Source organism: Rhincodon typus, chromosome 24, assembly GCF_021869965.1.
Source record: "Rhincodon typus isolate 14 chromosome 24, sRhiTyp1.1, whole genome shotgun sequence".
NCBI classification, from domain to species: domain Eukaryota; kingdom Metazoa; phylum Chordata; class Chondrichthyes; order Orectolobiformes; family Rhincodontidae; genus Rhincodon; species Rhincodon typus.
Genome location: NC_063355.1, coordinates 17,250,084 through 17,266,704, shown reverse-complemented (window position 1 = coordinate 17,266,704; position 16,621 = coordinate 17,250,084).

Below are 16,621 nucleotides of genomic sequence, written 5' to 3'. Positions count from 1 at the left end.
GAGTTATAGTTTACTGGCGTGTTGTTTTGTCTACAAATAGCACCATGGGATGCCGATCCGATTATTACTGACAACAACGGGGCAGGTATCTATTTCAATCCAATACCGGTAAAGTTGCATAGCTAGCCATGTCTATGTATATGGTTTATAAATAGAGATTGCCTGGGTTGAAATAGGAGTGCATAAGTAATTATTCTTCAATAATTCTGCATGTTCCCCGAGTCCTTTAATTTAGAAGTTCTTCTTATTAAATTGTTTGATTAAAATACTTTGTTCTGACACAACATATGTTATCAAAACAACATTCCGAAACCGGGACAAAATAGGACGAATTTAAATGACCTTTCATTTCAAAACAAGCGCAGTTTCAATAACAACTTCATGAAGTGCAATAAACTCACAGTACCGTTACATTATTGTACAGTCAAGTGGTTTTATTCTTTAAGAGCATCACATAATGAATAATGCAGAACTATCAATTGTACTTTTGCATCAATGCCTTTCGGAACACTTGTTACTGTAATACGGGTTATAACAGGTCAATGTGAGGTGGAGTGAAAATCTAAAAACCATCATTCACAACATTTTAGTAGCGGGGGGAAATGGGAAACTATCTGGTGTTCAAAAGTTCCATAAATTGTACAGTAATCCGGGCATCCTAATTCACAACGAAACAAACAAGAAAAGTCTCTGAGATCATCCGGTGTATTATTCAATTCAGTTGAATGTTACTTTGCATGTAGGATTTGTCGATTATTTAGAAATGCATAAATTTACACAAGGACTGTTTGAAAGTGCGACCTTAAATGAAACAATTTCAATTTTACCACTCCCTGCTACAAATTAACGGTTCTTTTAAAAAATCACCATTTTATTATCAGTCTGGCTATCGCCATGATTAAAATTGCATCATACAAGTATCCAAATTAATTCATCTTCTAAGAAGCTTATTATTTGGAGGAATACGCGTCTAGATGCATCTGAAACTCTGCTTATGTTAAGTTGAGCACGCTTTTATAAGAGTGGTTCATTCTCTGTCGTCAGACCATGTCTATAATGGATATTGCATGATGCATCGTATATGCTGACGTAAATGTGAAATGAATTTTGACTGTTCAAGTATTTTACTGCGACTTTCGGAAGGGAAATTGTTGTATGCATCAAGACGTTACTTACTTATTATACTGAGCTTTCGGTAAACATCATTACAATCTATTACTTGAGGTTTTATTAAATGGCTAAATGCAGACTGATACGGTACAATAGAAGTTAACGAGTCAACTGTTGACATCAGTAGTAAAGTGTAACCGGTTGCTTTGTCTTTAGATGGCAATGCGCTTTACAAAGCAAAAAGAAAAATACAGCATGTTGCATTAATTCATTCATCCGTTCCAAAGATGCTTGTGATAAATTTAAATGAATCTGGTTAGGTATGAACATTTCAGAGGTTTTGTTTGTGTATTGGTTGTAACACTGCAAATAAGGGCAAATCCATGATATACGGCGAATAACAGGATACAGCATATAAATATAACTGTTACAGCAAGTTGGACCAAGAATCTGGGAAGCGGGGTACTTATGCTCAAAGTTTAAGTGAGTGGCTGCACCATTTCTCAGCACAGTGCCAAGACAAGGCAATTGAAAAACATGCTAGCATTGAACGCCATTTATTTGAATGCAGTTGTTCAATTATAACACTCCTACTTAACAGGGTTACGTAGACTTCAACCCGCTTCCAGCGTATTGGGTTGGCAGACTGGGGTCATTTCAATAAAACTAATAATATGCAATCAACATAACCACTTAACAGAGAAACAAATAAGCATTTATAGCTAGAGAGTGGAACCAGTTATAAATCATTTGCGTGGAAAACACCGTGGAACCAATGAAGTAGAAAACCCTTGTTTAATATTGTTGACCGCAGAATAAATGCTGAGGTTTAATTACTTCGAACTTCTCAAATCAGAAATGACCTCAAGTTATTAGTCCCTTAACAATCGGTACATTTACGTTTCTGTAAATTTATTTTTTCTCTTGTTTGAAATGTATTCCTGATTCTTGTACAGAAAATAATTGATAGATCCAAACAAATATCCTGCTAAAACCTTACATTAATTTTATAGATCACGTGTACAGCAAGTATACATGTGTAGTATACATGTGTAACCTCAGGCAGGTTAATCAGTTCCCTATCAATCAAAAGTTTACGAGTTAACAGGAAACGCTGCAAAGATGAAAAGCACTGCAAAACTGTTGGAGACATCAGGCGAAGGAACATTTCGCTTAGCCTTTGCGATCTCTGTTCTCTCTCAGTAGAGGATTAAAGGCATGTATCTTTAACACGGCCTGTTGTTGGCGCCAAGTGGTGTGTTATTAATCATGACTTTTAGCTCCATTTTACGGAAGGGCTATGCCGCTACAATTCTTCAGCCACAACTTAAGACAGTGAAGCAAACACATGTTTTGCCCGTTCTATTCAGTTCTGCATCTTAACGCTGGCCGCTCGCTAAAGTCAAAGGTCGTTCTAATAACCGTGCAGCTGGAAGTCTGTGATTTAGAATGACGAAGCGATTATATCTGTGAAAAAGATGCAAGTTCTCTCTGGGAAAGTTAATCTGCTCCTGTTGAACACAAATATATTACACACTTGCAAATCCGCACTCAAAAGAGGTCTCGAATGTAATAACATATTCTGTGGGGAATCTGCGATGGTTTTTTTTATAAATTAATATAACCTTGAAACCTCGTATTATTTTGCTTTAGTGCTAAAGTGATCAAATGCAACATACAACTGTCATATGTAACTACAACTGGTGATTTTGCCAAAATATGCGAGGTATGTTTTCGGTGCTACCTGGTTGGTGCTTTTGGCATCGCGGTGAAAATGGAAGTTTAATGGCCAAACTCAATAACATTACAATGATTCCTAATAATATTAAAATATTATAGATTTAGCTGGGGGCAGAAGTGGTTTAAATATTTTGTTAGCAGTGTATCCATTGCGAATAATCTGAAGCATTCGCAGAATATAGAAATTTTGCAAAGTAGGGAAGAACACACTTTCCAAATTTCTGCTAAGGGTCTCAAATTGAACTGAACACACTGTGCTCATTTGCCTTCAGTGTGTTCTTCGCCCCCATGAATATTGTTACAAACACACATACCAGCGTATCACAGAGTTACAGACCGAAGTGGCAAGGTCTGAACTGGCTAACGTACAAGCAAAAAGTTATTGTGAAACTAGCCTTCTTCTCTTTTAAATTTATCGAGTTTAATTACATTCTTTCATCTTCGTGAAAACAAAAAGAAAATTTGCTGCGATCTGTGTTCAATCAAAAATCAAGAGCTGGTTTTGGCCGAAGTATGTTTTTTTTTGTCAAACTGTGTGAAATCTATGACTAGTTCGTGACCACTTAGCAAATTTTGAAGTTGATGGTATTCATTGGCCATTGAGCAGTAAATAAGAAAAATCACTCACATTTCTCGATTCGAAATAGCAAGACTTGATGATGCTTATTCACAATCACATTATGTTCTGCAATGCTTTGAAAGTCTATATGTCAAGAATAAGCATCTCAACTATAATCAAAGGATGGAAAGCAAGAGACCTGCCAATTCTCGACACAGATTGGAAATGTCAATTCTTATTGATAAGTGTGTGTGTGTGTGTGTGTGTGTACTTGAGAGAGATGACTGTATCATTCAATCGACTCTTACTGTTCTCACAATATTATAAGTACAGCTGGTTCATGATGTTAATAAGCAACGGATTTATAAACGAAAGTGAATTAAAATAAATAGCCTTTCCTGCTTCGGGGTCGATGGTTTTGGCCGGTGTTTGAGTGATGTATCTCAATATTAGTTCGTGGAAGTGTACAACAAAACTTTTTTTTAGATACTGAGAAGTTATTTTTGCGTTTCTGGAGTTTAGTTCTCTTTAAACTTTGAAAGAATGCGTTTTTAAAATCCTTTTTTCATTGTGAATGGAAACCCAACCGGTCACTGACATTGAAGCAATATAAAATCAAACATAAATGTGACAACAATACTTTGAGCTGCATCCATTAAACTCCTTCCCTTTCCAAATGGGACCTTTCCTTCTACAAATGGGAATTCAACAAGACAATTACAAATCGAAAGAGATGCAGTTAAGTTTCTACAAACAATTCGGTAAATCTATATCCCTGTGAGGATGCCTGTTAGTCCAATGCATGCATTGCTGCTTTTTGATGGGACACTGTTGTGCAGTAATTACATTTCGGAAGTAGTTCATTGACTGCAGGAGTGTGCTGGGACGTCCTAAGATCGTGAAGGGAACTATTTCACTGATCCTTTATGTATCGCAGGACTGAGATTTTAATGAGGTAAGGTCATCATAAGGTGAACGTTAATATTTTGGATATTAGATTTGCTCTGGATGTACTTTCACCCTGATTGGACCACATTGCTCTCTAACTTGCATATTTACTGGAGATTAATTTCACTGTAATCCTGATTTGCTTTCTGCTCTACGAATCCGCAATTATTATCCAAAAAATATATTGAATCATATGGGAAATTTGAGTCAACGTAGTTTTGGGTAATTGGGCAAATGAAAACATGCTAAACTGCACAGCAAACCAAAACTTTATAGATATTTTAGCACACAATTTGACATTTTCTCTTGTGTTGTTCTAGACAAGTTATTTATATCGGCCGATTCTTGGGCTTACATTTTGAGGTCGTCCAAATATTTACTTGTGAAAGCATATATAACCAACCCAGCTATCAGCTGTAACGATTCTATAACACACACAACGCAAAATTAATCGAACGATGTATTCAGACACATTGCCCAATTTATAGGCACGGCGAGTTCAGACCAATTTATTTTCTCCTTCGTGAAAACGAGAGTTTGCAGTAATAAAATGACTTCTTAAGATTGTATTTCGTGCCAGATTTATGAATTGCCCATTTATTTCGAATTATATTAATCATGGGCCATATTTGATTTAGAAATGACAAATGGTGTACTTTTGGCAGTTAGCGTATGAGATTATAACACAGAGCAACATTTCCCAAAGAATATTAAGCAGTATCTCTTGGTGGAGGGGTCAGCGCCAGTGGTTTGTACATTGTTGTGCTGCGAATCCCACGTCGAAGTCTTGTGATCGCGGGTACCGATTTATGTTTCGCTCTACGGAAAGGAATACACTTTTGTCTTCATAAGCACAAAGTTGTGTGAAGGCCTCCTACGGCATTAAAACAACTTTTGCTGGTTCTCTGCAGATTATCAAGGTTCCATTGCTGTGCTGACCTGGTATGAGAGGGACGGGTGGTAGCTCACGTGGGTATCTATCAATGAGACTATCTATACGGCCATCTTTCTGCTGCCTAAATACTTGAAGCCAGAATCAGATCACTGCAACAAGGGCGGAAAGAACTGCGGATGCTGCAAATCAGGAACGAAAAAACAGAAGTTGCTGGAAAAGAGGAACGTGAACTCTGATTTTTTCTTCACACATGCTGCTAGACCTGCTGAGTTTTTCCAGCAACTTCTGTTTTGTCACTACAACAAGGGCACAGGTTCAACAAACATTTCTCGTTAGATGATCCAAACATAGCCGAGAATCTCCATTCAAACTAATGGACAAAACCGGTCGATTACGTAACAGATGAAAACTTTCGAGACAATTTTGCACAGGGCATTTTAAATTAAGTCACTGATCCCGTCAGCTCTAAATCCACGCCTATCTCTCTTCAAACACTGGAAACTGAGCAACCCTGTCTGCTCTGAAAAAAAAAGTCACGCAGGATTGGAACATGCACTTTGTTCCTCTCTCCACAGATGCTACCAGACCCGCTGAGTTCCTCGAGCACTTTATGTTTTTATTTCACGTCTTGCTTCTGTTTCATTTGATATCGCGCTGCTTTGACATCCAGTTTTCACGTTGCTGGTGTCAGTTATTTGGGTCAGTTCTCTGGATAGCAGGAGGGACAGCGGTAAATTCAGAGTTGACTCCAATAAACCTGTTTAAGGCATTTCTGCGCTCAAGGATTTGAAATTACAATCTCTGCAGTTTCAAAGGTTGCAATTGTTCGGGACGTTTTGATTTCGACATTGTTGTGAGCTGGAAAAATTCATTGGAAAACAAAACACAATGGGAAGGAGGCTGAAAACAACAGAGAGAAAAAATGCTGGAAATCACATTGGATCGGCCAGCATCCAGGGAGAGAAAGCAAGCTAAGATTTCGAGTCGAAATGACTGTTTTCAGTGCAGATTCCAGCATGTGCAGTAATTTGCTCCAAAATAGGAAGGAGGCTGTTTGCCAACTCAACAGCAAGACCGGCTTGAGTTGAATTCTTTGTTTTTTGCTGTCCGTGATTTCACAAACAGCAAAACAAAGCGATAAGTGCACGCTTTGTGTCCATTCCAAATCTATTTTCTAAAAACAAAAGGTTCAAGTGCGACAGAATCGAACTAGTGGATCAAAATATGCTTTTGGCAAATAAAACGTTCTCACTTGCATGATTAATACCTCCCCATCAGCCGAACCTCTTTCTGGAAATTCTATCAAAGTAAATATACCCAAAAGAAAAGAGAACGCATCTTTTAGATCGATAAGGGGCTAGTCAAGGAATGGACAGAAGTGCAACCCGTTTTCTAGGGAGATAGAAGAAACTGTACATAATTGGAGCTCGCCACAAACATACTGTTGCAATTTCTAAGAAGGTCTGTTTTGTTGCTACTTCTTATTTGCCAAGGCTCAGGCGTTAACTTTGCTTCTTTCATCTGTCTCCACCCTTCCACCACCCGCCCCCCACTCGCCTCGCCACCATATACCCAAACACCCCACAGATACCCCCGCCCCCCAGCTTTTAACTCGCCAAAGTTATTCAATTGACAAGGTATAAAAATCCTACATTCATACATGTCTGGACAAACAGTAACTAGTCATCGTACTCCAGTAGAGAGACACACTACATGGCCTGAGGGACATCACCCCACAACAGCAAGGCAAGAGGAGGCGACTGGCTCCCATTAACTACCGCAGGAATTGCAGAGCCTGAGCCATCCGCATCATCCTGCTCCCCACTCCCGCTACTTCACCCTCACCCCCATGATTATAGACTCAACTAAATCGGTTCCCGTGCAGTATTATGTGAAAGAAACGTTAGCTCTAAGTTCAAAGTTTCATGTAAATGGTATAGATGGGGCAGCATAATATTAATGTTACAATAATAACTTTACATTTCATTATATTTACAGCACAGAAATTGGCTATTCAACCCACCTACTAATGCCCTTCATGATGCCCTTGAAGCTGCTTTCTGCTTAACTTCACCTGGACTCAGCAAACATATCCATACTTCATTTTATAGATTAATTTCATTGCATTTTGCAAATCATAGTGCATTCATTACTGGATGACACAATGGGTTACATGCTTAGCCTATTCCGACTGAGACCTGAGTTTGAATCAAGTCCATATTTATCCAGTAATAGATTCTCTCCCTACCAACTGGAATGGTTGGCAATGAAGTGAAGCAGAGGAGCCACAAGCCAATTTTCAATGGTTGCCAGTTCAAAACATGAAACATCCCATTGTTCCACCCAACTTGTTAATTTACCATTCTCATTGGGAGAAACTTCGTGAACTAAAAATCACCCCAGATTTTGGATGTCTGCCTAGAACGTATACTTCTTCAGGCATTGATATTTTAACTGTCTTATTTACCTTCCTAACAATGCCTTGATAAACTAATCCAATGTGTCCCATTTGTATTCCCATTCAATTAAGCTTTTAAAAATGGGCAATTTGATTTAAAAGCATATTGGTTATTATAATCTCTCCCAAGAACCTGTGCATCATATAAACTTTGATGTACAAGTAGCTTCAGGCAAAACTGTGATTTAGTACAACCAGTCTGTTTTGCTGTTTCTTTATGAATAGCTAGCTTTAATTTGTAATTCCCAACAAATTCTGGTACTGTTTCAACTTTATCAAACTGTGCAATCTAATCAGGAATGTTGAAATTGATTTTGCTATGCCTGTGAATCCTCTAAATGAATTCATATGTTCAATGTGCAGCCCAACATATTCACACTCAATTTGTAGCAAGAAATTGTACATTGTGTATTTTTTTCTGGTATTGGTATATGTATATTTTCTCACTATCACATTCAGATCAGCCACCATAACACAGGAGCAAATTAATGGAAACCAGTCAGAGTGCTTATTAACAGCAAGCAAATCCAAACTGGGAATGCAAATTTGCCAACCAATCAAAATTTCCTGATTTGAATGATCTCCCGGCAATTCTCAAACTATAATTATAATCATCATTCATCCTATGGAGCTGCCCCAGGGAGGATGCAACCTGTCTGATAACATACATGAATGGGGCAAATAAATTGCTCATGCAGTTTAAAATGTGGATAAATTTAAAACATGGTCTGATGGAAGAAAATTGTATGCAATATTTCAAGCATTTGACAGAAACAGCTAAATCTGAAGTGAGAAAAATTCGAGGAGGTGGAAGTAAACAAAGTAAGTGATATGTCATTTAGAGGGAAGCAGGAATTAAAAATGGAATGCCAAGCAATGTACCTAAGTCAACAAGGCACAAGTCAGAAGGCTTCATCCTGAAAACATAGATTTTCATGGTCATGCCTTGATTACTGAGGCATTGGATAGACTTTGAAGGTGTTGCAGGAAAACAAAAACCTGAAACTGATTCTTCATGTCACTGGTCTGAACTGGGAGGACAGACTGGAAAAATACTTTCTTTCCATCTTTAAAATAAGATGTAATAATAGTGTGCAGTACAGGAAAGATAAATCTGGGAGACTATTTCAAACTAAATTGTAACATTAGACTAAATAAAAGAATATGGTTCAAACAGGAGAAATATGCACTTAGCATTGACATGAAGTTCTTCGCACAAATAGTGATCAATGCAACAAGGCATCGGAGGCAAATAAGTTGAAAAATGATATAAAGCAGAGAACAGCAGATTCTAGAAATCTGAAACAAATACAGAATTTGCTGGAGAAACTCAGCAGGTCTGGCAGCATCTGTAGAGAGAAAACAGAGTTAATGTTTTGAATCCAGTGACCCTTCTTTAGAACTGATAGCATCAAGGAGACAGTAATATCAATGCTGACGACATTGGGTGGAATGGGAAAAGAGCAAGTGGATAGGTGGAGAGAAAGCCCAGAGACAGAGAGAGGAAAAAAGTTAGACAAAGTTGGCTGGCTAGCTTTTTTCCTTTGTCTCTGGAATAATGTTAAAACTTCAAGACGTGTTTGTGCTTGGCAAAGTTACAAAATTGAAAGAGAGCAGCATTAGTGAGGTAGATGCATGGTTTGAAGTTCATCCCAGTGTAAAAGACAACACCGAGATTATGAATAGATTGACTCAGCTTCAGACAGTTCCCAGGGATGTAAACAGTGGCCAGGGAGTGGAGTTTGTAGCATGAACTGAAGGCATTGTCTTCAATCTTCTCAGTTATTAAACATTTCTCCTCATCTTGTAATAGAGGTCAGGACAAGGGAAGTGTCAAATCAGATACGATAGACAAATTGAACGAGGCTGTTTTCAGTGCTGAGTATTGTTAGTGTGGAACCTTGTGCATTTTTGGATGGCATCATTGAAGGGCAGCATACAAATGAGAAATTGAACAAATCCAAGGATAAATCTTTTGGAGATGCAGTGCTGTGGGAATAGTAAAATAAGCCATTGTAAGTGTCCCCCCTCCCCACCCCAGCTTTGATTAGACAACTAAATTGGGAATCAGGCATGGGAGTATTTCTATTCACCTGGATGATGGAGGAGAGGTGTTGAAGAAGGACAGTGAGGTCAGGTGGGTTAAAGTCTGTACATAGGACTGAGAAGGACAAGGAGAAATAGTTTATTATGGTTGGTAACATTAAATGCCATTTTGACATTTTCAAAAGAGTCTTTTCTGTATTGTGGTACAGGGGCAAACCTAATGGAGAATTTTTTAAATGTGGAATTTCAAGAAAGTGGGCTCCAATTTAGAAGGCTACAGTGTATTTAAGGAATGTGAAGTATGTATGGAGGTTGGAGATGGGACAGCAGTTTACAAGAGCAGAGGGATCAGGTATCTTTCATTTGAGGAGAAGGGTAACCATGGAAAATTTGAAGAGAAGAGGGTAAAAGTCTAATGAGAATGCATCATTTATGATATAACTGGCATGGACCAATGAAGGTAAACTGGTGACCAACAGCTTGGACAAAATAGCTTTGAAGAAGCAGGAAGCAGATCTTGTAGTGAAGTGGTAGCACCTTTATCTCTAAGTTAGAAGTTTCAGGCTTGAGTTCCATTCCAGAATTTGATAGGCATGGAAGTTGCATTCAATACATAGCCATATAGGTAATCAACCAGCAATACCTTCCAATGTCTCTGCGGCAACTGTTAGCAACAGGAGAGTCTCCCACTTAACCAGAAGCATGTGCAATAGCCTCCTCATGTAAAAATACTCCATGTGCAAGTTTTTGCCATAGGATGCATTCCATGCTTCAAGTGACTACCAGATAGAAGGACAATAAGGATCTCATAGACAATGTTAACTCAGAAAGAGCAAGGTAGGGGATGAGATCGAATCTGGAACAAAGTAATACGATGTACTAAAAACATTTGGCTGTGTGGATATGGTACATTGGAACACAGGAGCAGGCAAAAGCTGTTCAGCTCATGTCATTTGTAACATTGAAAAGGGTCATTTCTGTATGGTAGCAGGGGTGAATACCTAAATGGATGGTTTTAAATATGGAATTACATGAAAAATGATATCACACATTAAAGTGACCATGTACTTCAACAGCACTATCCAATGCTATTGATATCATTAGTATCCAGAAACGTATCAATTTCCAACTTGAACATACTCAGTGATTGAGCTTCCACAGTTCTTTCAGGTAGAGAATTCCAAAGATTCTCCACCCTCTGCATGAAGAAATTCCTTCTCATGTCAGTCTTAAATGGCTTACCTTTTATTCTGAGACTATGTTCTAGATTCAACAATTAGGAAAAAGAAATCCTATCTGCATCCATCATGTCACACTCATTACAATTTTCTTCAGACCACTTCAGATTGTTCAAAACTCTAGAGAACACAGACCTAGTTTTCTCAGTGTCTCCTCATAAGATGAGCCTGCCATCCCCGGGTCTAAACTGGTGACCCTCTGTTGTACTCCTTGTACGACAAATGTATCTTTCTTAGATAAGGAGGCCAAAACTATACACAATACTCAGGCCGCCATTTCACCAAGGTTCTATACAATTGCAACATGTCACTTAACTCGTGTATCCAAATTCCCCTCACAATGAAGGCCAACATATCATTTGACTTCCTAACTTCCTGCTGCTCTTGCATACTAGCTATATACTAGACTCATGAATAAGGAAACTCAGGTCACTTTGGTTATGAACTCATCTCATCCTTTCACCATTTAAGAAATATATTTGTGTTTCTTTCTTTTCTACAAAAGTGGATAATTTCACACTCATTCACATTATATTCCAAGACCATTATCTTGCCCATGCACTGAGCCTATCCAAGTCCTCTTGAAGCTTCCTTGCATCCCCTTCACAATTTATATCCCTAGCACATTTAGTGTCATCAACAAATTTGGAAAAATTACATTTGATCTATGTTCCAAATCAATTGTGAACAGCCATGGCCACAGCATTGATCCTTGCAGCACAACACTAATAACAGCCTGCCATTCAGAGAACCATTATGACACAAAAGTACATGACGTCTTTGTACTTATTGTTGAGAATAAGGGTTAGGAGGAGATACAGGACAGTTGTTTACTCAGTTGATTCATGATGAAAAGAAGCAAGGGGCTCCCCTTGTATTCCAGGATGGTCCTTTGTAGTAAGCAGTCATCACAATGGAAAACAGCAGGTGATAGTACCTAGGATAGTCAGAACTGGACTGGAGTCAGAGATAACACATGTGGAGCTGGAGGAAAACAGCAGGCCAGGCAGCATCAGAGGAGCAAGAAAGTTGATGTTTTGGGTTTCTGAGGGTGATATTACCTAACTGGTCAGGCCTGATCTATTGATGAACGATTAAACCAATTGTCTGCCATTGCTATTCAATTCTGTATCCCTTGGAAATAACTAGAGTCACAGAAAATAATTACTGAGGTCAAGGGCACTAAAGGGGGACAAGAGGGTGTGATTTAGCATAACTTGATAACATCAGAAATGTTAAATTGATTTGTGAGCCAAAGGTCATTTGGTTGGGAACTTTACGGAGCAGTGACAAGTGACTTGAAATTGAATCATTTTCATTGGTGGACACAGAAAGAAATACAGTTGGGAATGGAAAGAAATGTAGGAATTAAAGAACAGCAAGCCACATAATCACTTTTTTTTCTGTGCATTTATATAATCTTACAGAACAATTGATGACCATAGCTAACTTATACTACCTTGTTGATAATAAAGTACTCAAATATCAGTATTTATTCTTGTAACACAGTCTATTGTACTATAATATTAAATATCATGTAATGTCTAAATTGGGAAACAACTTTATATATCTACACAATTTAGATATCATAAACAGTAACAATATAATATCATCATCTGTAACAGGTGACTTTCATTAAGACACCAGTCTTAATTTATAAATCTTCCAACCTGACCTTTTCTCTTTGACAAGTCTCCTCTATTAGTAGGCAGTGCGTGCACACTGTCCCTCATTAGTTATTCAGAATTGCATCAGGGTGCTATGTCGTATAGGACACACAGTTGCATCTTGCAAATAGGCTCCTGTCTGAAACAGGTTCCTCACTGGCCATGTGAAAGCCACAACTGCAGTGGTGATGACTGGCAATGGATATTGAACAGAGTAGCATATATATAAAGTTGTTAGTATTCTGTCATCCATTTCCATTACTGAAATGAATAAAAGTTGTGGTCAGTGAGTTTTGAAATATGATTTAGGACAAAACACAATGCAGACACTTTGTTAAGTGTTACATTGACATATCAAGTAGCTCCATGGGACCTCATACAAATCTGGAGACAATGAAAACATCCAGAGGAAGACCAATGCTAAATAGAGAAAACAATGTCTCAGGGCTGGCATCTATCCAAATTTGTATCCAAATGACATTATCATATGGTGGCATAGTCATAATGCCACTGGACCAGAAATCCAGAGAATCAAGCCAATGCTCTAGGGACTTCACTTTAAATTCTATCATGACAGATGGTGAAATTTGAACTTTAAAAATTTGGAATCAAGAGCTAAATAGGAGCAACTATGCAATCATTTTTGATTGTTCTCAGTATCCATCTAGTTCTCTAATATCTTCAAGGAAAGGAGATCTGTTGTCTTTACCTGATCTGGCCGACATGTGAGTCCAGATTCATAGCAATGTGGTTAATTCTTAACTGTCCCTCTGAAATGTGCCTAACAAGCCTCTCACCTCAAGGGCAATTAGGGATGAAGAGTAAATGCTGGCCTAGTCAGCAATGCCCATAGGCCATTAATAAAACAAATCCTAGAATGCAGAAATGATCTGAACAACACCAGTCCTCAATAGTTATGATGTGAAAATTAATAACAGTTCCTAACATTCACTTGTCAGGGCATTTTATTTTACCTTTCAAATAATTGTGAATACAAACACTGGAAAGTAGGTAAAACTGTCACTGAAATGATATTACTGGCAATAATTTTCAATCTCATCTTTACATACCTATGTGAACTCTCATGTTAAAAGTGCTGCTTTTTCTGTCAGTTAAGTTTTCTCTCCTCCTGCACTCACTGAAGTCCCTTTGCTGAGGATTAGTTCTACTGGCCCCGATCATCAAACAGAATGTAATCCAATGACCATTTTCATGCATACTCTGAATGGTAAGGTAATAGTCATGACAGGGAGAATAACTCCATTGCGATAGGTCATATCCAGGCTGGATCTATCCTCACCTGATATCCAGGCTGATAAACCTCCAGAATGCATTTTGGATGGAAATCAGAGGTAAAATGTTGGTTCGTTTCACTGCATCTACCCACAGATACTAAAAGCACTCTGCGTCTCTAGTCAAGTTGTTCTGGTAAAGCTACAACAGTGAGCATCTACATTGCAATACAGAAACGTGCCCAGGTATATCATGTACATAAAAAAAAATACAAATCCAATCCAGCAATTACTGCCCCATCAGTCTACTTTTAATTATCAGTAAAGTTTCGGAAGGTGTCATCAACACAGCTATCAAGCAGCACTGGCTTAGCAAGAGCCTTCTCACGGAATGCTGTTTGGCTTCTGCCAGGGCCAATCATTTCCTAAAACTTGGATGAAACGAAACAAAGTCCTGAGACGAGATGACCAAGAATGGCATCAAGATGCCCTAGTAAGACTTGAGTCCATGGAAATCATGGGAAAACTTTCCACTGATTGGAGTCATACCGGGCCCAATGTCAAATGTTTGTGATTATTGAAGGTCAGTCATCTCAGCTCCAGAATTCAATGCAGGAGTTCCTCAAGAAAGTGTGCTAGGCCCAACCAGATCCAGCTGCTTCATCAATGACCTCCCTTTCATAATAAGGTCAGAATGTTTGATAATGATTGCACAATGTACAACAACCTTCACAGCTCTCAGATGCTGCAGGAATCCATTTTCAAATTCAGCAAGATCTGGACAATATCTAAATTTATGCTGACAAGTGGCAAGTAACATTTGCACCACACAAGTGTCAGCAATGACCATCTCCAACAAGAGAGCATTTAACCATTACCCCTTGAAGTCAATGGCATTAGCAATGCTGAATGGGCATTGCTCCACCATTAATATACTGGAGTTACCATTGACCAGAAACTTAGCTGGACCAGCCATATACCATGGCTAGGTGTGCAGATCAGAGGCCAGAAATCCTGCAGTGAGCAATTCACCTCCTGGCTCCCCAAAGCCTGTTCACCATGCGCAAGGCAAAAGTCAGGATGCAATACTGCCCATTTGCCTGTCTGAGTGCAGCTTCAAAAACAATTAAGAAGTTGAAACCATCCAGGACAAAGCAGCCCATTTCATTGACACCACATCCACAAACATTCACCCCATTCACCATTGATTCTCAGTTGTAGCAGTGTGCACTTTCTAAAAGATATACTGCAAAAATTCACAAAGGCTCCGGAAGTGACACTTTCCAGACCACAACCATCTAGGAGGACAAGGACAGCAGATACATGCAACACCAACACCTGCAAGTTCCTCTCCTAGGCACATACCATTCTGAATAGAAAATATACAACTGTTCTTTCACTGTCATTGGGTCAAAATCCTGAAACTTGCTCCCTAACTGTATTGTGGGAGTACCTACACCAAATGGACTGTAGTGGTTCAAGAATTTAGCTTACTCCCATCTTCTCAAGGGTAATTACGGAGGGGCAATGAAAGCTGGCAAAACCAGCAATGAACATATGCCCTGAATGAATAAAAATTGTCCTTTTTTCATTCATTTAAAGGATTTAGCCAGCTCTGGCTGGGCCATTACTTATTGTGCTTCCCCAGTTGCCCTTGAGAACGTGGTCGTGAGTTGTCTTCTTGAACCATTGCTTAGGAAATGCATGGGTGAGATGGATAAGGTAGACCCATAAAGCTGTTACAGAGGGAATTGCAGAATTTTGACTCAGCAACACTGAAGAAATAGCAACATATTTCCAAGATATTAATGCACTAGTTTTACTTAATTCATTCATCAAAGACCAGACAACAAATCTAGGAGCTTCTGATTTATCTGATGAACTATTCTCTGGGCAAGATAAATCAATAATAAAGCAAGTCAAAAAGCACAACTTCAATAAGAGCACATCTGAAATTTCTTATTTCAATTTACAGATTTATTTTTTATTTATTTCAATTGACCTAAATTTCTGTGAAAACTTAGCAAACTCTATCCAGGAAAAACATACAATAGTACATCCCATTGATCTGTTATAAGGCACTTCCTTTACAGGTATAAAACTGGACAAAGACAAGCATGATTCAGTGCTGATCATCAAGTACAGTAAATACAGTAGACAATTGGAAAACCTTGTGTATTTATATTTCAATTTATGAGTTAAAAATTGTTGCAATTTCCTTTGAGATTGATAATGTTTAAACATAGATATTATTTTCCAACTTAAATGATCACGTTAAGGTTGAATGCTTTAGGAATTTTACTATATCAAACACACTACAATCAACACTGACTAAACATTATTTAGTCGCCAACTAAAATGCTGTAATATTGATGAGACATTCTCTCGTACCTTAGGATTGATTTATATATCATATTACACTCTCAACAGAAATGTTGTCTTGTTTTAAAGCTTAAGCTCCTTTCCTCCCACTTCACCATAGTTTTGATAAAGTCTTATCTCTCTGCTCCATAAAAGTGAATGTTTGTGTTCTTTTATAAGTAGTTCCTTCACTCATAATTGAATTGAATGGACTTTCATCACCAAGGTATCCTTTGGTGATTCTGGGTCATTAAATCTTCAGAAGCTTCATTTTGTTGAACTGGAAATTCATCTTCACTAGCAGTCTGCTTGGTGATTAACCTGAAAAATGTACTTTTTCCCTGTTTGGCATAACAGACTTGTTTGT